The sequence below is a fragment of the Corvus moneduloides genome, chromosome 3 (genome assembly GCF_009650955.1).
Source record: "Corvus moneduloides isolate bCorMon1 chromosome 3, bCorMon1.pri, whole genome shotgun sequence".
Taxonomy (NCBI): Eukaryota; Metazoa; Chordata; class Aves; order Passeriformes; family Corvidae; genus Corvus; species Corvus moneduloides.
Genome location: NC_045478.1, coordinates 11,940,915 through 11,964,412, shown reverse-complemented (window position 1 = coordinate 11,964,412; position 23,498 = coordinate 11,940,915). Strand labels below are relative to the sequence as shown.

Below are 23,498 nucleotides of genomic sequence, written 5' to 3'. Positions count from 1 at the left end.
TCTCTGTTATTTGTGTTGATGTTTGACATATGCAGGGTTTGATATACTTGGGAAAAGGGGAGTTGCTGGAAGCAGATCTAATACAACAGCAATATTTAGGAGCTTCGAGAAAGGAAATGGATGGTTATGCCCCACTTTGATCCTTTTTGGAGATGAAAAACACTAAGATCCAAGTGAGGAATCTGCAAGTGAAATGTGCTGACACTGTGACTTCTTGCACTTTGAGAGAAAGAAAAGACAATTTAGAGAGATCTTTTCATGTGGCTGCTTGCATTAGCATGATCTGTTCAATACAAACTCAAAATTTTCCACTCTTTTGCATAGAAATGATTTTAATTATTTTTTATTTAGATGCAAAAATCTTAATGAAAACGTTGCTTGGATTCTACTTGATTTAGATAAAGTATATAATTAAGCAGGGACAAAATGCCAAATGAAATAGAAATTATCAGTGTGATGGAAAGCAATCTGCCTTTTACTTATCTAGCTGACCCTTACATGTTGGCTGAGCGTTATCTCTGAGCCACCAGTATCTTATTGGCATTTGTAACCTTGGACAGAGAGCAGTAATTTGCAGTAAATCTCCTCACACAGGGTTATATTAAGAGTGAATTCTTATCTGAATAGTGCAGTGAAGACTGATGATAAAATACCAAGGTTTCATGCTTGCCAATAAGAAATGAACAATTTCATAGCTCCAAAAGATAAAGGCAAAATCAACAGGTTGGAGGAAAAAAAAAAAGATAAAAATAAGTAGAGCTGAAAGATTAGTACATAGGAAGAACTAATAAAAAACCAAGGAAGCAAGCAAAACAAAACACAAGACATAAATAGATAATTACTTAAAACACAACAATGTGCTTTTGTATTTGAGCCCCCTTTTTTTCTTACTTATTTGATGTGACAAATCAATCCTCGAGTAGCGCACATACCCATACTACCTTTCTGCTTTTATGGCTTCACATACAAAAAGAAGACCAAGTGCCTTTTTCTGATCCCACTAGTAAGTAGCTCAAATATTCCTCATTTCTTTCAGGCCCCAGCGAGGGAATGTGGCATGAAAGCAGAAGCTGCTCTAGTGATATTCAGTTTAATCTTATACAAAACCTGATTGCTGTTAGTGAAATATTTGCAAGTCTTCCTGCAGAAGTATAATTTTCACCTAGTGAATATTATTCGTCTACAAAAACATTTCCAGGAGTAGGTTTTCTGTCTCTTCTCATTTGCTATATCTGTGCAAATAAAATAGATCAGGCACATTCATGATCATGATGCAGTCTGTGTCCTTACAGCTGATTTTCCTCATTCCCACAAAACAGACGATTCAAACCCAAACTTTCTGTTGCTCATGGTCCTGGCAGGTGCTGACCTTGCAGTGCATCCAGGCATTGTCTGAGGGAGCATTAGTGAGCTGGAGCCAGACCCTTGCCACGCATCCTACTAATTTAAGAGCTGGAATGGTCACATGACAGAGTCACAGAGCTCAGGTCCATTCTCTGCTCAGTTTACGAGTGCAGAAGCAACGAGATCAACTATATTTTTTGTCAGAAAAATCCTAGAATTATCTGTATTGCCCATTCTCTGTATGAATAAATAGAAACATTCATGCAGAAGATCCCAGTTTTTAACTGTAAAGTTATTTGATAAGTTTTTATTAACCCTTTTAAGACCTCTATTTCAGTGTTTCTTCCATGGTTCCGCTATATCTGCTCCAGAGGGAAGGAGGGGTCATCCAGCAAATGGGAGTGACATTTAAACTATTGAACATTTCTAACTGAAAGTGTCATTACAGCTTCATTTCATATTACTTCTTGTCTGGGGGCAAGGAATGACCATTCTAGGATATTATAGTGTAGGAATCCTTTTTCTGGTGTGTGTATGTAGGATATGCATCAAATTTCAAATGCATTCAAAATTGTTGACACCAACTTGTGAAATATATTGACATAGTCTTGAACCCATTTTACAGACCAGGAAGTCTGGTACTAATGATTCCTTCAGTAACATGACTTTACCAGTGTAAGCTGTGACTTCACTTCAAGCTATGACATGTTTTTAAAGGAAATCTGGTCTAAGGAAAATCACTTCCTGCAGATTAACATTCCTGATGTCTTTATTCTGCAAACGTCTAAAAATGCAGTGTGTAATCTTGGCTTCTCTATAAATAACAAGCATTTTACCCTTCAGCTTCATACAGCCAAAAGTCCACCTTGTGAGTGTTGGAGTGAGCTGCTACCATGCGATGAACAAGTTTTGTAGTAGACAAAATTCTGATTAGTCTTGATATAATAGTAGACAAATTTAATAGACCTATATTTAGGATTGCAGAGTTTACGTATTCCCTTCCACTCATGGTATGGCAAAACTCAGGTGATTTGGGTTGCAAATATCTTTTAGCTCTCTCTCTATTTAACTTGTAAATAAATTATCAGGAATTTTAAAAGTAGCCCTATTTATTGGAGCCGAGCCCAGAAAGAATCTTTATTTAGTGTACTATATCCACTATTACTTGCATCCTGTTGAAATGATTGAATTAAAATTACTAATAAATACAAGACAAAGACAAGCTATACAAGCAAATTTGTTTAAAATATAACTTTATGTATGATAGATACTTTGCAGTTATATTAAAACAATAAGAAAATTATTCTGTAGTTTAATTTTAAGTTCATTGTTTTTCCCACCTACTGTAGTGGTTCTGCAATACTATAATTCTAAGATTTTATAGATAATTTAAATTTCCACATTTGGTGGGCTGACTGCTGTCTATGGACACAGAGTGACAAACGAGAGGCAGGTTTGTGTCATAAGTGGATTGCACGCTGAAAAGCCCCAGGCAGAAATGTCATTTGCATTCACTGCTATACTGGGAAAATGATGAAGAAAAATACAACTGGAAACTCCTTCTAATTCAAGGCAGAATCTTCAGACACTATGTGCTGTAAAAGCAAGGGATTTCCAGAATTATGCACTCTTGACAGAAAAATGCTTTAAAGTTGTCTATCTTAGAATGAAGTATGTAATAAAAGCACAAAGTAACAACTGGCAATGCTGTATTGTGCTTATATTATATTCAGGAAAGTTTTGCATTAAAAGACATATTAGAAATTCCAGATGCTCCTGTAAATGGCTGAAATGAATTTATGAAACTCTGCTGTAGGAAAGAGCCTAATTGAATTGGAAATGCTTGGGAATTTAGGTGTTAACTTTGAGGGTTTTGGTATTTATAGCTGCTAGTATTCTGAAAGATAGCATCTCCTCCTCCAGATTATCACACCCATTATGGCTGAAGTGCACTTGCAAAACCATTTAGAAATGATACTATAGGAGAATCACCGACTCTTTCTAGAGAATGTTGCTGATGGTAAGTGGCCTTCTTTATCAACTGCGATTTCCATGACTACTTTTTATTTAATTTGTTCAGGATTCAGACTTTTTTTTTTTAAAATATATTCTGCTTGTAAAGATCCTTAAAAAATGTTACTGGACAATTGTTTAATATTTCTTAGAGTTCATAATTAAGGGGTCCTTCAGATTTGAAGGACTTTCAGGACCCATTATGTCCCATCACTTTTCCTCTCCAACCCACATCAAGAATATTCATGTCACTGAGATGTTGTAGAATAAATTATAGTTGAGACATATTTCAATTATATCTTTTTGTTGTACATAGGAGGATACTCAAATTATTCTCTGGCAGAGAGAAATACTTGGAAAAATACTTTATGCCTTAAACACAGGCTGAGAAAGATGAAGATGGAGAATATTTTGGGAAACTTGAATAAGAGAATGTCCATCTCTTACTGAAGAGACATTTTTCAACAAGAACACCCACTGTAAATCTAGGCAAAGGAGAACAGAAGTTCTCTCACCTTTTACTTGCCAGAAGAGTCTAGATACATTTCCCCCCACAGATACAAACTTTCCCATGGTTAATTTTGCCTATGCTATTCTAAATTTTAACAAGTAAAAATTTTTGCCAAGGCAAGCTATGAATTCTGCCATTTCATTCCCGTAATTTAGGATTCAGTTATTGTTTTGAAAGTGGGAAAACATGATGAAAGCATACTGAAAGTCTTATTCTGTGCCCTAAAATAACTACACCTTCATTTCCAGATGAAGTCCAAAGTACAAGCTATTAGAAATATATTGTAAACCTTAAGTTATTACTGGGCAGAAATGCTTTGGCTGCTTCTTCTGAATAGAAAAAACCCACCTGTGAGTCAGAAGAAGGGAGTCTCAGCAGTAGCCTCTTATACAGATACAGCTGCACTGAGCATACTATAATTGAGTGGCAATAAACATATAAACAAGGATGTTTCATTCCTTATAAGCTCCCAGGTGCTGTGCAGGGCTAGGTACACCCATAAATTTAATGTTTCTTCTTTTTATAAAAGCATTGTCCTTTATAAATATAAATAAAAGGCAGTGAATACATTCCTAATTTCAGGACCGGATTGACTTCTCCATGTAAAAAGTATTTGTCTTTCCATAACAACATGCTTCATGTATTTATAATGTCTTGTACTTCAGAAAGAATTTCACAAAGGTTTAGAAACTAAACACATCCAAGATAATGTGCTGGTAAATCCCAGAATAGCAAGATATTTAGTTATTGACAGCAAGTCTTGTCCTTGAAATCTCAGTATTTTAGGCTTATTCACTGTAGGAGCCAGAAGAAATTGGCAAGTAGTTATTGTTCTTTGTTCAGTTTCCATAGCAACAACAGTAATAAGTTGGGGTGGTTTTATTAATTTTTTATTTCATCTTTACAAAACTCCTTATTCCCTTCACAATACTGGGAGTTTCTGGAAATAGTAATGTATCTATCTCCAAACATACAATTGCTCTACTTCTGCCTAGGAGGAGCTGTGTTACAACAAATATTGTTTTAATATTCATACATATAGAGAGTTTGTCACTATATGGCAATGATCTTATGTGGTGACATGGTAAAGTTCGCTGCTTATGAATCTCCCACAATGCAAACATACTCCCAGGCATTAATTAATGTTCCAGTTTCCTTTTCCCCCTCTGGTAAGGAAGGAGCATTGTTGTCCCATGTTGTATCACAGGAAGAAGTTTAATGAGACTGTGCAGCTTTACAGCTATCTCCAAAATGCTACCTGATAAAACTCAAACTGTGACAGCAGTGCCCTCAGTCTGGCTCCTGCACAGCATAACTAGGGCTGCTCAGCATCAATCCTGTTCCACATGGAGGTCTGAGATGAGCCACATCCTATGCCCAGACTTTTATGGAAAAGAATTCAGGTCACAATGTCGTGTGTGGCAGTCAGAGCCATCCATATTGCACAGGGTAGAGTGCAATAGAGGATCAGTATTGGCAACAGCTAGTGATGTTAGCGACCCACTCAGGGATAGCCTGTAAGTTAATATGTAAATAAGTTAATCAAAGCTGAGAAGAGAATAGCATGGGCCTCTGGATATAAATATTCTTTCATTTTCAAGTAAAACAAGCAATTTTGTGCTCCTCTCCAAAACTAGCAGACTCAAATCTATGAATTTTTCTTAAACTGACTAGCACCTAATTATGCTAAAGAAATCAGGCAAAAAAATATGTTTAGACTAAAGGCAAGAGCGTTACCGTGTAGTTGTGGGAGCACAGTCTGTCATTAGAAAAAAAAAAAAGACTTTGTATGATTTCATATCTCTGGTATATATTTCAAAACTTAAACCACATTATTAACTGTAGTAAAACTTATTGATCCCCAGCATGTGCTTTTCTCAAAGTAGCCACGCAGCTTTGACGTGCTTCAAAACACAAGCTTAATATGAGCAGCTCAGGGAGTAGTGAGTATCAGGAGGGCTGTTTCAGTGAAAAAGAAGCTGCTCATATCTTCCCTTCCTCTGTGGAATCCAAAACACATCCTGCTTCAATGAGTAATTTCCCTGAAGCTAATGGCTTTATTGACAGCTGCAACTCCATCAATTCTTCTGGTTTACTGAAATGGTTCATATAAGCCAAATGTATTATGTACACTTAAATTGAAAATGTCCTAGTTGTATTTGTGTAATAGCTTTTGCAAATGCTCACATACTCAGTAGCCATGGTTTAAAAGGGGGACAGGAGAAGGCGTTTGGCATCACTGCTTTCAAAGGATCATGCACTGCACGAAATCTGGGTTAAGAGCTGAATGCTTGTAGAAAGAAGGAAAACCAAAGCTCAGGTCAAATATCAAGTACTATTATTAAATACTGGTAACAGGTAACTTCAGGTGTGTTCTGTTCATTTGGATGAGAACTGTCGTAAAAATAAGAAGTCACCAACGTGAGTAAGAGTTCAACAGACTGACTGTTCTCAATTTCACATCACTGTTGCAGCTGTGCACTGTGGAAAACAACCAGTGCTCCCCCATTTTTCTGAAAGTCAAACCTATGCAACACATTTAACTCAGAGGTCTTCTTGACTTGATATTATTTCTTTAAATTTTTTTTTTGCTTTTGTTCTGTCATCTTTTTCTATCTGTTATCAGTAACCTTATTATCATGGGTCATAATGTCAATATAAAAAAATCTGTAATAAAAAACATCTCTTAACTGACAGAGTTCAGTCCACATGGAAGTAATTCAATTCAGACAATGATTGGTCAGATTTCCCCAGCTGCCTCCTGCCTCATGTAATCAATCTAAAGAGCAAATCCTAGTTTAGAACTTCTGACATTCCAGTTCAGGGATGTGAATTGTGAATTCCTCTGAAATTCCTGATGGTGAAGCCAGGCTCCTGCAAAGTGCTGCAGATTTGGAAGAAATATAATGGCATTAAATGCTTTTGTGAATATCTTGCAGGTAGAAAGGAGAAAAGGCAAGTGTAAGCTGTTCAATGAACAGCTCTATTTTCAAGGCAATAGGTGTGTACAATGAAAAAATAAATATCCAGTGCCCAGTCAGCTGTTCTTAGATGAAATTCTAATCTATAAAAGCAGGATAAAAGCACAGGCTGGCACAGAAACCAAACCATTCCAAAATTTCCTGACAAACTGTGTTTCCTAATGTCTAAAGTTTCAGTTTTCCACTTTTTTTCTCTTTCATTAGCTCACAGGAGTATTTAATCTATTTGTATTTCATAAAAAACTTAGGAAAAAATTGTGGAGAAATGAACAGTTATTTCCATGTAATTTCATAAATGATAACACATGTGCAGCTTTCAATAATTGAAAATCACATAATTCTGCAGATATTTCTAAATAAAACTAAAAATAAACTCATCACATGCAGTCAATGGAAAGGCAAGGACAAAGAAGTGATGTGCCTTTCAGGTAAGACCAAGTGCATGGGAAGGGAGTTCACCCCTCTGGCAACACAACCCAGTCTCCACCTAAACATGCTTCTTGCTTTGTGCTTGTACACGGGGCTCGGGGTTTGCTGCTGTGCCCACTTTGGCCTGTGACAAAAGAACAGCCCACATTTTGTCTTCCTGTGCTAAACCAGCCTTCCAGGGTAGTGTCTGAACCTCTGTGGTCTTGCTGCTCTGCTCCACTGCTTATTTCATGCTCAGATCTGGACAAAGTGACAGAAATGGTAATATCCTTGTTATCACAGGGCCCTGCTCCAATTCATATTTGCCAGAAATAACGCTGGAGAAGATAAGATTAAATTTTCCAATTTCTTTCAGCACTTTCCTCACAAATGAAAACCTTTCTAATGCAGCAAAACAAAGAAATAAATCCCAAACCCCTTCACATGATAGGTGCTCTGGAGGAGGTCAGACATCTGGCCAACATATTTCTCTGGCCTCGTTTAGTCTTTAGCAATGAATTTCATTAGCAACCATTACTAAAAAGCTGCCCTTACACAAACCAGAAGATGCAGGAGGAGCATCTAAAACAATGAAGAATTATTCTAGAGAAGGAAGTGCTGGGGTGAGACAGGAGTAACAGAAGCTGTGAAACAGAAAACATAAAAGGAAGAAGGGGGGAAAAAACATCTCACACCACAAAAGACAATAAACAAAAGACAGTACTCCTCACCATAAATCTGACTGTAGATATATGCTTGTTGGGGTCCCTTCCCCCTGCCATGTGGTCCTGGGAGAGGGGCCCTGAGGGCACAGACATGGGGTTTCCCTGCCCCTGCTCAGCCTCGTTCCCCATTGGTTGTTTTGTGTTCCCCTGCGTGGGCAGAAGGACCCTCGGGTCCCGTGACTGTAACAGTTCCTGGGCAGAGCCCCGGCCATGCGGCTGGAGAAATAAACATCTCTCTGAAACATCTGTCAAGAATCGGTCCTTATATATTCTTTCCACGGGCCTTGTTGATTGATACGTGTGTTGCAGTATCCCCACTTTAATATATGCTCCCTCTTTCTAGCAACCCTTCTGGTAATAAATGTAAAGACATTTAATAATATTAATCTCATTATAACAAAACAACTCATCTAACAGCACCATCAGTTACATAAGGCAGGGACTCTGCCCATCACAACCTTTCATGAACATCCTGCTGTCTTCCTCTGACTCTAGGACAATTTTAACTGTACATTTGTGTTTCCCAGTCCATAGGCCACCCTGACTTGCCCCAGATTTCTGGGTTTATTTCACATCCATGCAGTCACCCAAAATAATCAAGAATGCAAAATTTACTGCCAGGTCTGGTAACTGCAATCCCCTTTTGCAATTCTTACACATCCAAATGGACACATTAAAAGCAGCAATTGAGCCACTCATATAAACAAAGATTACACTGATGCCTTTTCCTGGTCTTAAAAATTAAGAGCCAGACAAAGTTAAGGGAAAAAGGGTTTTTTACCTTGGTATTTAATAAGGATCCTTATGGTGCACCGCTTCACCAAGGTGGAATGCGCTGAAATGCACACACACGATAGATCGTGTACTGTTGGGGTCTCCTCTCCCCGCCGTGTAGCCCTGGGAGAGGGGCCCTGAGGGCACAGACACGGGGCTTCCCTGCCCCTGCTCAGCCTCGTTCCCATCGGTTGGTTTGTGTTCCCTGCGCGGGCAGAAGGACCCTTGGTCCCGTGACTGGAACAGTTCCTCGGCAGAGCCCCGGCCATGCGGCTGGAGAAATAAACATCTCTGAAACATCTAGCAAGAATCCGTCCATATATATTTCCTTTCCACGGGACTCCTGGTTTGATATATGCGTGTTGCAGGATCCCCACTGCAACAGTGTACACAATTTATAGACCTTGCAAATTAGCATATCTACAAAGATTCCCCAATGAGAGGCTTGAATGGATAGCCTGATATCCCCCCCATCCTGAGGAATTCCCCCCTGGATGGGCCTAATCTGAGTTTACAGGATGTGTTCTAGAGAGGACCTTGTTTTCTCAGGATAGCGTGGGGCTTTCCGGCCTCCAACTGCAAGGCCTCCAGGATGTTTGGTCTCCTGGATTAACAGAATGCTAGGGCTATGCTGAGTTATCAGACTTAAGGAATTACAAGTATGCATGCTAAGAGCACTGAGGATACATAAAAGCTATATAAAAGGTATATATAAAAGGTATATAAAAGAAAAGGCAAAAAATCATCATGGCATCAACACATGATTTCAGGAGATGCAGCCAAAAAATCCTCTGAGAAGCTGCAGGCATGTCACTTTTTCTTTCTAATGTCTACTTTTCAAACAAAAACAACACGATAAAGCCAAGTGTGAAAATTAAGGCATTAGGAATGCTGTGAGACAGTGAAAGATAGAAGAATCTTGCCTTACAGAATAAATATCTCTAAATTAAGTGTTGTTTTCCCTTCTAATTACATCCTAAATTCTCTTTTAATCACATTGGAAATGATCCAGTCCATTTATTACCTTGGGCAAATCTTCTCATTGCTCTATTTTTTTACTTTTTTTTTCCCCCTGAATACATAGCTGAGATTATTAATGTTTAGAATTTTTTTTCCCCTCAGGAGTGAAAGATTTACATTAGAAAAGCAAAAAAAAAAAAAAAAAAAAAAAAAAAAAAAAAAAAAAAAAAGAAAAAAATCCAGCAACCATGAAGCCATTATTAAAACAGAGCTATATTACTATCTAGTACGCAGTTCTTGAATAAATGTGTGATTTATTCTGAAAAAAAGTACTTTTTCAAATCTGAAGATTCTTTTGAAATTTGTTGTTTGTATCATCCATTCTAAACCATAGGCACCAGAAATGTCAAAGCTGGAAGTGTTAATGCAGTTTTGCTGGGGAGAAAAATTTGGCAAGTTTATGAAGTTTAGTATTTTTTAAAACATCATTGATACCAAAATATTTGGCAAGTTTTCTCCAAAAGTCAATAAAAGTCTCTCAAGTTTCTCAAAAGTTTTAGAAGGAAAGAGAAAGAATTATTTTGTGACAGGTTAAACCACATCATAGACTGAGTCAGAGATAGGATCAGAACTCGGAAATCTTGACTGTATTTCCCCATTTTTTCCATTGCTCTACCAAATGTTGCCTACAGGACTTTATAACATTTCCAGGTTGCTTTTGGCTAAACATTAAATGAGTTCTTGGTCACCTGTACTTAAGGAGGACCTTTGTCTTTAACTAGATCACAAAGAGGAACTGTTTCCTACAAACCACATAATGTTCTATCGGAATCACTTTTTCCTCAAGCAAAATTCCTTTTTGGTATATTGAAGGGGTGAAATGAAATGACAAGCCCATCTAGCTTCAATGTGTAGCCTCATGCTAGAGCAATGTGAGGCAAAAGCTGAGGGCTTACTGACAGCAGTATAATCTCCTTAATACTGAGATTGATCTAGTCTGCAGGGAAAGAGGTGGCTGTGGTGCATACAAATGAAGAAGCAGTGCATTTGGAAAGGTTGCAGTGAGTCTGATCGCTCTGTCAGCAAAGCAATGAGTCTGTACTCCAAATATCACAGCCTTCAGCTTGAGAAACCATGTATAGGAGGCAGAAAGAAGATAACAGGAATGAGTGAAGAGAAGCAACTGTTCTCCGTTACTGCTGTGATTAGAACACAATAGAGGAAACCATTCAAAGGCCAAAACTGTGACAGGAACTGGGTGCAAATTAAGCAATGTTGACAATCATGTTTGTGTTTGAGTGTGCCCCTGCTTCATGTAGTGTAGCTCTAGACTTGAACCCAATTTAGTGCAATACAGTTAAAAAGTTACAAAGAGCTGGTTTGCCTGAAATGCCTTCTGAAATGGTTCTGTCTCCTCTGGAAAGAGAACTGTAAGTGATGGAGCAACATTTCCAGTTCTGCCAAATCTCCACCTTTTTGGGTTACCACATTTCAAAACAAGAATCAAACTTATTTGTTTTTTAAAAGACATGTCTCATGGATATTTACCTAGCAGAGGGATTTCAACCCCTGTGGGCAGATAACTTCCTTAGTTTCCCATTCGTTTTATGTATAAAAGTACATAGGGAATTGATTTGCAGAACTACCTTTTTGTTTATCACTTTTATAATCTCGTTCCATGCGTCAGGAATAGTGTGGTCAGCAGGACCAGGGCTGACCAGTGATCGCCAGTGCCCGTGTACTCGGCACTGGGGAGGCTGCACCTTGAATCCTGTGTTCAATTTTGGGCCCCTCATGACAAGAAACACAATGAGGGGCTGGAGCACGTCCAGAGAAGGGCAACAGAGCTGGCGAAGCGTCTGGAGCACACGTATGAAAAGAACAGCTGTGGGAGCTGGGGGTGTTTAGTCCAGGGGGTACCTCCCCACTCTTTACAACTCCCTCAAAGGAGGCTGTAGTGAGGTGGGGGTTGGCCCGATGACAGGATGAAAGCAGATGGCTGCCAGTTGTGCCAGGGTGAGCTAGACTGGATATTAGGAAAAAAATTCTTCATGGAAGATGTTTTCAAGCACTGGAACTGCCTGCCCAGGGAAATGGGTAGATGTGGCACTTAGTGACATGGTGTAGTGGAGGACTTGGCCCTCCTGGGTTAACGCTTGGACTTGATGACCTTAAACGTCTTTTCCAACTTAAATTATTTTATGATTCTATGTCCTTCAATGCAGCTGTACTTTGAAGTACCTAATTTTGTCCAGACCATGTTCAGGGAATGCAGGTGTGGAGTCATCAACCTTTGGTTTACTCTCCATGTGACTAATAGAGTGGAGTAGATTGATGCCCATTCTAAATTTTTTTCTTTTTCTTTATCTCACAAATCTACAAGATCTTACACAAATCTCCAGTGATTAGCAATACTGTCCTCTGTTTCCTAGCCTTTGACACATAAATGTTTTATCCTCTTTCAATGAAAGATCGTATGGTATATTATTTCTAAAAGGAGTTTTTTTTTCAAATAGGAAACGAAACTTGTTTTCACAATAGTGTGAAGAACAGCTGGAAGCAAATTGAAAGTTTCCCAGCCAGGAAAAACTATATCTAAAAAAATGAACATCACGTCATCCCATCATAAAAATGCCTCATTACCTGAATTTCCCAAGTGCAATCAAAATAATAATAAAAGCTCCATGCTTGCCAAACTGGGATGTGCTGCCTGCCATCTTCTGAGATCAGAACTCCATCAATTATTTATTTCAGCTGTAATGTCTGTATTGTCCCTTGATAAGAGAGCTTGTAGTGGTCAGTGGTGAGTTACAAATACTTGTTTCACTGAGCCATCAGCAGCCCTTGGAAGACTTCTTTGAAATTTAGAAGACCTCTTTGACTCCTAGAAGACACTAAGAAAGTTATTAAGCATGGCCACTATTAATGAAGGTGAATTATGTTGTTCTAAATATTTGAAATTATAGAAGTTTTTACACAGTTCAAATGTGGGGTTTTTTGTTTGTTTTTTGGGTTTTTTTATACTGCAGAAATCAAAAGGACTGATGTTAAGAAAGTGGTAAAATTTTTGGTTGTCATAGCAACTGAGCTCAGTGAGTAAAGAAGCCAGAAAAAGCTAATTATTTTTTTCTCAACGTGCAAAATGTTTAGGGTAGTTTAGTTCAGCAGTCAAGTAACAGTGAATCCAAACATAAAAAAGAATGAAAGTAATATAGTATAGGGAATAAACATATATGCTAAAGCCTGAAATCTAATTCAGACAAAACTCTTTGATTTCTGATCTCACTGAATCAAGGATAAGATTTTAAAGACTTTATTCTGAGACCCTGTGCAAAGTTATTTTGGAACCAAAGAACAGAATAGCCTGATACTGTTGGCCTGTTTTGTTAAAGAATCAGGTGCTGCCTCCACTGAAATAATTTATTACTTTATCCAGACAAAAGGCCTTGTATTTAGTATTGGCTGGGGGTCTTGTCCTTAGACTAGATAAATTGACTATATTAACTGTAGTGTCAGAATTCAAATTTACCATCAAAGAAGTTGAGGCAGTGCCTACATATACACTCAAATGTCTACAAAATCCTTGCTCAAAGGAGAATAATAAAAACATTTGAATTCGACAGGAATCATTGATTTCCTGGAGTAAAAAGCTGCAGGTATGCCTAGTTTTCATATAGCTTGTTTTCTTCTGTGCTTCCGTTCCCACTAGAAATTAGTCCAAATTCAGCCACTGGCCTTCATGGCACCATCTCAGTTAACCCATAAGCCACATTTCATAACAAACAAAAGAAAAACTGTGCTTGTTCTTCTCCAGTAGACAAAGAAGTAGTGCATTAAACTGGGTTAAAACGCATACCATAAATTGTGCTGTTGCTGTATTTTGTTCACTCACAAGTGAACATTGCTCCTGCTTGTGTCTCTGCTGTGCCGTGTGTGGAGCAGAGGGTTTTCCAGGAGGGCAGCTTTCACTGCTCCAGTTAACTCACACTTCAGGCTGTGTGACATGGAGCAGCTGAGCTCCCTACAATGGTGTTATCCCCAACAGGTGAGCCCTGAGGCACCCCAAATATTGCATTACCCACTGAAGCTGTCAGTCACTCAAGACTCTTCTAAACAATGAGCACATAAGCTGAATTTACTCTGTCTCAGGCAGAATTCTAATGGGGATTTAGTTACTTTTCTTACATGATCTACTCAGTAAGTCTTTCTGTGATTGCAGTGGCAGCTAACAATATATTATGACTCAACACGGTACCACACAGATGACTCAACAGATCTGCTAAGGCGACTGCCAGTTCATCAAGGTAATACACATCATCCCTTTATCATCCCCACTAAATAAATATAAATTACTCACTTCCTTACTTTTCCATCCCTGAATCTGTTTCTGTAAGTCCCTCACTCACAACAACACAGGATAAAGTAAATATTTTTTAATTCTGAATTATTTTTTTGCCAATACATACTTGCAACTTCACATCTCAGTATCTCCCTCTGTGTGATCACTCATGCATCATCTCTCCTCATGTCATACAGGGGAAATAATTTTTTTTAGAAAATAAATGTCAACAATTATCCTCAGGAAAAAAAACCTGTTTGGGTACAGGCACACTGTATATACCTACAGGAACTGCAGATGCATTTGAAGTGTAAATGCTCTTTGCTAAGCTTAACATGAATGAAAAGAGAATAACATATTCTTTGATGTTCCCTGGGGGAATGTCAAAAAAGTGAAGCAGTCACTTTTGACCAGGGGCCAGGAATGATCATGGATGATAGTTTTTATTTTCAGCTGATGTTGTAGGACATCACATACTTTGAGGTTTTATCACCTTCTGGGCATCTGTCTGAGGTGGGTGGATTCTCAGACTTGAGATTTATGACAGAAAAATACAGTTACAGAGTAAAATTAAACTTTAAAGAAAAGATTTAAGAAAAAAAAAAGAAAGGTTAATTTAGTAGCTACCAAAAATATGCTAGCAGAGGAGAGAAAAAGTAGTCATACTTCATTTTCAGAGCTTCTAAGAATATCAGTAGATACTGTATTGAATACTGACCAGGAAATCAAAGCAACCCCTCCCCAGTTATTCCCATTACCTCCTGAGATATCTCAAGCTTATCTGACATTTAACATGGAGAAAAAACAGTTTGGAGGGAAGGAGATGTAATTGTCTTACTCTGTTGTTTATTGTGGTGTCGCAGGCCCTGAGACTGCCTATCATTGCCAAATTTCCAGTGGGTGACCCATGGTAAACACCTTCTCTGCACATCAGGCTGGACTGAATGCAGCTGCAGAGCAGTGACCCTGACCAGGAGTTAGCCATATCCCTCAAGGCACATAAAACTCTGGTAGTGTCTTGGTTTGAAAGACAGGTGTCTGCTAAGGAAGGCAGGAGCCTCCCTTGGAATGGCAGATGCGACCTCCCTTCCCTCCAAGTTATTATAATTTTGCAATTAAGGGGCTTTTAGGCAAAGATATGGGAAATAGGAATAACAGTTCTTTACTATTATATATCTCTATGTGTATAACCAGTCAAACAAACAACAATAACTATGGCAGTAACAGCAAACAGAAGCACAAACCCAGTCCCAGCCTTCTCGGCTGTCGGGCCCTTTCCCCTTGGGTGCAGTTCCGCTCGCAGCCGGCAGGGGCGCTGGCGGCTCCCGGTGAGCAGGGCAGGTGCGATGGTTCCCCCGCGGCTGCAGGGGGCGCTCCGGAGCGAGCTCGGGACACACGCGGCACCGGTGCCCTGGGATCCCGGGAAGGGATGGGACAAAGGCTTCACAAACCCCTGGGCAGCCGATCCCGGTGTCCGGCCGGACCCTCGGGAACAGCAGGCGGGAACAGCAGGCTGGAACGGCAGACTGGAACGGCAGACTGGAACGGCAGGGATGAGCACAAATCTTGTGTGGCAGATGAGATGTATCCAAACTACAGAGCTGCAGTGGGAACCCCCCGGAGGTCTGGGCAGGCAGGGTGAGCACGGCTACAACGTAGCGAAGGCTTGAATCAATGGCAGGGGCAGGGTAGCTACGGCCCAGCTCCCAGCAGGGCAGGGAAGGCGGGCTTGGGATCCCGGGGTTTCTCTGGCAGAAGGAAAAGCAGCCGCAGGAAGCAGCCTCCCTCTCCATCCAAACAGCTGGGGACCAACTGTCCGCACACCCAGGTGAAACAAAAGGGTAGCCAGATGCGCCCCACCTTCAGTGGGTAGGTCTTTTGTTTTTCTTAAATATCCAGCAATTTGTCCCCCTAGCAACCCATATGGGGAAAATTCCTTTAACAGAAAAAAAACCAAAACAGGAGAGCTCCTAAAACCCCAACAGGTAGTTATGGCAAGATCTAAAAACAAGAGGGTAATGAGAAGTTCAGACTGTATATTACACATGGTTGAAAGATCCTGTCTCATCAGCAGAAATATCTCCTGGTGCTGAGGAAATGAAGCAGCCATGTCAAAGTCAGGTATTCAGTTTGTTACACTCTTCTAAGTCAACACAGGGAGACAAGTTCTCTTCCCTACTATTAAGTTAGGTGACTTGTTCTTTGTAAATGAGTATTTCCATACATTGATTAGAAAGAAATACTAGATGACTAAAATCTTAAATTTGTAGTTGGTTAAATTTCAGTGTGGTAATTCCTGATTGAAACTTATTGCAAAAATTGCACCTTACTCCTTTATTTTTTTGTACTTTGCTGATTGAGTTGAATTATAATTTTTACTGAGAGATATTTGATACAAACAAAGTGAATTCCTTTTCCCTTTAGAATATGACATGTTTACCATTGTTTTCAGTGGGGATAGGATTTTATGGATATTTTGGACTCACCTTCAGTAAGGGAAATAATACTTTTGAGGTACCAAGGTTAACATGCCTCTCCTTCATAATCTAATCAGTGAATGGCTTAAATCATAGAAGTATTTTCCATTTACAAAGCATTTTAGATATTTCCTAAATTAACATTTGCAGTGTTCCACCTCTTATTCTGTTCATGCATAATTGAGAATACTAACAGGTGAATTGGCACTATAAAGTGGCTGCCAATGGGGAATTTAGATGACAATTAGTTTCTATTAGGGCCATAAAAAGTTTGGAGGACAACTTCCACAAATGCACACTTGTATATGCAGCAGCCAATACAATAATGAAGGACTCCATTAATTATTTTTCCAATCTAATTAGGGAACACAAATATTTATTTTATCAGAAAAATTGCAGGATAAGAAACATAGGCCGATTGAAAACACTGTAGATTAATTACTTTGACTTTAGAAGGGCATCTGGCTCAATAGGCTACCAGCAAACCAACAGTCCACTGTGAAACTGATGCTGGTCATTCTTGTTGGATTTGCTGTAGGCCCAGTGCTGTATCACCACTTTAGTTCATAGAGAAGTATGCACATAAAATCTAAAGTTTTTATATAAGAAGACACTGATCTCTGTCAGAGGACTTGCTGTTGGGTCTGAGAGGATAGGTGAGGACAGGTTGGTGCTACAGTCCTGGATCTGCCGCCCACCACTGTCATTCCACTATGGAAGGAACAGCCCCATTGCAAATGCTCATGTACATCAGCATTTGGACGAATTAGAATGTATTCACATAAACATATGTTGGAGGACTGGGTTGTGATCTGCCAAATATTCCTTATGAATGGCTTGTTAAGAAGCAAATATGGAGGGCTAAAATACATAGCCTTTTTCAGTATGAATTAAGAAATTTCTGTAGATGTCAGCTAGCAAAACCTTGCAGCTGGGTTTATCTAAAGATAAGACTGATCAAGATTTTCTTCTTAGTCCACCTTAATGATGTAAGATGAATATATTCCCATGAATATTTTTGAAATTTCAACCAAGAAGCAATTGACATGTTTAAAATTAAATTTACAAAATTATATTCTATTCCTCATATATATATATATATATATATATATGTCAGTCAAGATGAATTTAATAAATCCCTATTGCCTTCTTTAGGAAAAGCTATATAATATTACATTGTGTTGGTTTGCCTTAGGTATGTCATTCACTGCTGACACAAAAATATAGCTGGATTTGCCCAATTTATAAATCTCTACATTGGCAAACTGGGTTTCGACATTTTGCAACTTTGAGCACTCGAACATTTAACAGTGCTACTTCATTAATGGAATTTTTAAATCCTCATCAATCACGATATCAATGACAATTTTAATTACATAAATCGTAAAACTGTAAGTACTAGTGGTTGTTTCTCAGATTTCTGAAGATAGAAGAACTGATGAATATCTGTCTCAAGCACATAATTGCAATATTGTATCTACATCATAGACTTTTGAAAGATGCTCAGTTTTGATTTAAAACTACAACAAAAGGTTTAGGGCTAGTTTGTGCAATTAATTGTCTTTGATTAAACTTTTATGTTTCAATATGAATCTGAATCCCTGCAGCTTCATTTTTCAAACATTAGGTTTGATTACAGCTTTTTCCGTTGGAGTATTAACCATTATTATAAATCTCCCTTTCTTGAGATGCTATGTCACCCAGTTCACTCAATAGCAACAATTTTCAATCCCTTATATAAAGGTCCCCTTCATGTTTACAAACTATAGAACTTGAAAATGCAGTGCAGCAAAAGCTGACTATTTTTTTTTGAAGAGGCTGAAAATCCTTGATTACTCAATTACATTGTATTTTCAAAAACATCTTACAAATCATAAATGATTCATGATAAAAGAATATAAAAAGTAGGAAAATAGCAAGACTTTACTTGCCAAGGTACCAGCGCAGATCACCCACTAACAACAGAAGAACAGTTTAATTTAAAATCAGAAAATGTCTAGATAAAATTAAAGGAGTTGTTGATTCTTTATTCTGATGCAAGGGTCAGACCAGGAACAACTTCCAACAGGGGATGGAGTGACTCTCCAATTATCACGGATTCAAGTCATCTACCTCTGTATTTAACTCATCTTGCTTTGTGTATTTTATTATGATATATATTTTCTTATGGAGGGTATTTTCACTTGTTTTGTCTATAAATTTTGTATGTTTTATATCTCTCAGTTTCAGAGAAAAATAAATGACAAAACTGGGTTTTGTTTTTCCTGATCCCTTGACATACAGAAGATATAATCCATTTTGCATGCCTGTCCTGGGTCGGTTCCTGAGCCTAGGAAAAAAGTAAAGTAAATCTCTAAATATAATATTATACAGAGATCTTTCATGAAGCACAATATTTATTTCATTTTGAAGCAATGGGACACTAAGTCTTTACAGTACAACTGAACAGTACAATTGATGTACGTCAGGTTGAATTAAGGATAAAAAAAGGAACTGTTGCTGTTCTATTGTCAGCATGTCTAGTGGTTCTCCACACTGTGGCCAACTCTGACCTGATGGTTTCCTTTCATATGTGAATTTACCTGACATCTATAAATGCTGACCCCTGCAGCAGTGAGGGCTCCTCTTTAACTGGATGGGGGTTTATTGTCACCAAAACTTACAACAGTAGGCTTTGCCATTTTTCTTTCTTACTTTTAGATTTGAGAAAACAACTGTATCATTACTAGCCTTTTACTTGCTGAGGAAGAAAAAATTTGTTATTTTAGCTTCAGGTTCAAAACCAGCAGACACAGCTCTTTTAAGTGCATCTTCCACTGCACTTTTAAGTGCACTCCTTCCTGACTTTGAGGCACACATAACTTCACAGCAAGATGCAAGGAAAGCAGAAAGAAGCAAATGGCTAAAAGCCCAGAAAGTCAGAAAAAAACACTCAAAATTTTCATTGCCTGCCTATTTTATAAATATCCACTGGGCAGTTGATACATTTTCCAGACATTAAATTATCTTCTATTTGGTTTTATATTTATCTCTAACTGAGACAAATCAGTTAGGGTTATGGCATTATCAAAAGGAACCTGTGTCAGAGTGCCATCTCTGTTACTGGAAAGGTTACTAATTTTTTACCTGTTTTCCTTGTGTGAAAATACATGGAATGACTGGTTGTAACTGCTAGACAGCAATGGGGAAATATTAGGAGGGCTGTGAAAGTGCATAATATCAACTTTTTCTCTATATTATTGCAATTTCCTCTAATTTAAAGTAAAAAATGGTCAGACTGCTCTTTTAGAATGAAATATGTCTATAGTGCACAAAGGAGTGTTGCTCCGACAAGATGAAAGCAACCACACTCTGACATCCACACAGGGCCATGGTGCTGGAAATAGTTTTTACAAATTTTCCTTGGATGTACCACCATGATATTACAAGTCTTTTTTTCCTTTTCCCAGAACCAGCTGTGCTGTAACTCTCTTGAAGTCTCTGGACTGCACACATTTCTGCGATGTCTGCAGCTGAGACTCCACAAGCAGAGACTGCTGAAGTTTGAAGATAACAGTAATAGCCTGACACACAGGTTTTAGGATTTGTTGGTTGGTTCCCTCTTTAAAAACTGGAACATCTAAAATATTAAATATAAGTGCTTTCCAAGATATTTCCAGGTAAGTGCAAAAACTGATTTAAATTTGAAGCAAAAGTCCAGAAAAAAGTGAAAGGCAAAATGTTAAATAAATATTTATGCTTTTGTCACTTTTTGTCAAGCTAGACACGTATATTATACCTCACATTTAGGTATTCTAGTAAAAGAACCTCAAACTGAAAAATTACCATGTGTTCTTCTCTAACAGGTCAGTGCTGCCAGACATGAGTTTATACACCCAGTCATTGCCCTTGCAGGCTGTTTTTGTTCAGCCTGTCTACATAGCTCATTCTTTCTTTTGAAGGCCATTCAGCAAAGAAACTTGTACAGCTCTTCTGCCTGGCTGTGGTGGCATATCATTGCAAAGGACACATTTTTCCAGAAGTATGTGAGCCAGCTACTTCCTAAACGTCTGGATGCCCAAAGATGTTGCATGTAAACGTGCCAATGACTGTGAGGTAAAGCACAAGGCAAACCTTATCAGCCCCAGGCAAGTGGTCACAGCAATATTATTGAATATTAATAATATTAAACTATAGGAGAGCATCCAAAGGAGGGCAACGAGGGTGGGGAAGCATCTGGAGAGGAAGCCATATGAGGCGGTTCAGCCTGAAGAAGAGGAGACTGAGGGGATACCTCACTGCAGTTACAACTTCCTTGTGAGGGGAAGAGGAGGGGCAGGGACTGATCTCTGCTCTGTGGTGACCAGGGACAGGACCAAAAGAAACAGCATGAAGCTGAGTCAGGAGAGGTTTAGGTTGGATGTCAGGAAGAAGTTCTTCACCCAGAGGGTGGTTGGGCACTGCAACAGGCTCCTCAGGGAAGTGGTCACAGCACCAGGCCAAAAGAGCTCAAGAAGTGTTTGGACAATGCTCTCAGTCACATGGTGTGACTCTTGGTGTGTCCTGTGCAGGACCATAGTTTGAACTTCATGATCCTAGTGGGTCAAACTTCAATGATGCTTCTGTGTCCTTTCCAGCTCAGGATATTTTATGACCCTATGCAGTTTAATTGGAGTGTGTTGGTATTCTCCAGAGTTAGTATAAATCTTCTGTAAAGAAAGGCAAATAAATGTGCAGCAGGTGCACAAGAATAAAAAGTTCCTTTGCTGTGCCTCTAGCAGTATCAGAAACTCTCCAGTACTGATGATTCTGCACAAAATTCAGGTGATGAGTGATAAGAGTAAAGCTGCCTGAGTGAGCAGAGGAGATGGCAGTGGGCTGGCATGACAAGAAATCCAACAAACACAAAGGCATATTGAAAGGAAATGCCAAGGAGTTCATTAAGAGCAATTCTACAGCCCCACTGGCATTTAGAAGATATGGAAAGCTCCTTTATTCATCAGGGCCGAAACACAGTTGTGCTAGTCATCTGTACAGGGTCCTCTATACTTTGGTGTTTTCAATGACTTAAATTGTGCAACACTGAATTATATTTCATGCACTTGGTCATTTGGATCCATTTGTTCAAATACTGTCCTGGCTTATATGATAGACTTTCTTTTTAACAGGGAATAGCATTGGAGTTATGTTGTTCAAAATAATGGTAATACAAATAGACCATTTATGTCCTTTCCTTTTGAAATTTATTCTTTTATGTAGAGTACAGTGCTGAAGGATCAAATACGATGTAAACGTATAGAAAAGATGTGAGGTCTGTGTCCATCTCTGCCACAGTGTTTCTGCACCACCTGGGGAGGTTACATATTATAATTCTCAACATGGTAATGTAATTTACAGTCTTTGCTGTTTCCAGAGCTGGAGCAGGGCATCACAAGATCTGAAGCTGAATTTGTACTTTATAGACACTCAGGGATTCAGTTCTGCATGTCTGATCTGCTCCATTTGAAAATGGGAGGTGTTACTTTTCCAAAGGCAGTAAGAGATTAAATGCTTCAGCACTAAGGAGCAGAAAGGGAAACAACATGTTTTTTCTAATATAAATGCTTCTATAAAATTAGCATCTCTAGTGTTTTGTATACCAAATGCAGACTGTTAGATTTTCTCCCATATAATGATTATGAATTATTGTTATCTGAAAAAAATGTGCATTGATGTAAAGATAATTCAAAGACCCTTGCTGTGAAAAAGTCTAGTACTTGGCTTGTTAACTTTCTCTGGAATTAGCATCTCTAAAGTATATTACTGTATGAGGTAGCAAAGACAGTCCTAACTGTTCTGTTTAGGCTCAGAATCTTGCATGAAAAATGTGAGGTAGAAATCTCTGGGTCTGATTCAATGGCTACTCTCTTTCAGTCTATTTCAGCCTGTTTTTCTAGAAAGGAATTTAAACAGGAGCACTTGTTAATCAACACAGAAAATCTTGGCTATCATTAATGTAAATGGACCTGTTTGTACATTGAAATGGAACACCCGAAATTTAAAAAGGAAATTCACATTTGAAGACTCTAAATATAATAATGATACCTTCAGCAGTATCTCCATAGTTAACATTTCTATCCGGATGGCCCAGATTTGCTAATCTTTTTACCTTCAAGGTGTGAGTTTGGCAGAAATAATATTTAACTATCAAGTGGAAAGACTGTGCATTACAGGTTATGACTTGCACTTGATTTCTTAAGGGTGTTACAGCCTTGGAGCCTTGGAACTCAGAATAAGAATAGAGTAAGTCTAGAAAGTAAATTTGGCATCAATACCAGTTACTGAATTTTGTGCATAGTAGTAACCAAAGTGCTGGCCAGTTTTGCATAGACTTTTTAAAGGGCAAAGTAGCCATGCACTCAAAATAATAATAACAATGATAACAAAACCAACAACAATAATAATATCATTCCAGTCTGATAATTTAACTTGAAATCATTACTTGTCAGCATAGTTATTTCACAGCCTTTTTGATTTCATATTCTGCTTCATATGAATATTTCTGGTGAACGTACTTCTCTTGGCTACCATTTGTGCTAGTCATTCAATTAGCAAAAACTGTTTCACATGCAGTTTTTCTCAGTGCCAGTACATGTTTTCAACTCCAATTTTGTGTTTGAGAGTTTTTGAAAGTGCTGCCAGAGCTCTGTATAAAATATTTAATCACTGAGAGTATAAAAATAAAATTGATTCTCTGTTGGTCTGTTATTAGCATTAATGCTCCTGAGCTAAAACGAGATGCTATGGGACGTATTTTCGCAGTGAGCTAGATGGCATTTTAATCTTGCAGTCACTCAGTCTAACTGGAGACAGGTGGCTAAAGCTCTACCTTCTACTTTGAAAACATTATGTTCTCTCCATTCAGAAACGCCTAACAAAGCCCTAAATTCATCCTGTTATAGTTTGCCAGCTGAACTTTGCAACATGGAAGACAACATGGGCTGTAAA

The 23,498-nt window shown here is 38.5% G+C and overlaps 1 long non-coding RNA gene across 3 annotated transcripts in view; it reads left to right on the top strand.

The window, feature by feature from the left end:
- LOC116441787 overlaps positions 1 to 20,846 on the top strand; it is a 30,373-nt gene extending 9,527 nt beyond the window's left edge. The window contains exons 1-4 of one of the 3 annotated variants that reach the window (XR_004239241.1): positions 3,275 to 3,364; positions 13,936 to 14,020; positions 19,982 to 20,191; positions 20,474 to 20,846. This is a non-coding gene — a long non-coding RNA (uncharacterized LOC116441787). Of the gene's footprint in view, positions 1 to 3,274; positions 3,365 to 13,935; positions 14,021 to 19,981; positions 20,192 to 20,377 lie in introns of those variants that run through there. The other 2 variants (XR_004239239.1, XR_004239240.1) reach the window with 2 other exon arrangements.
- Positions 20,847 to 23,498: the final 2,652 nt, after the last annotated feature.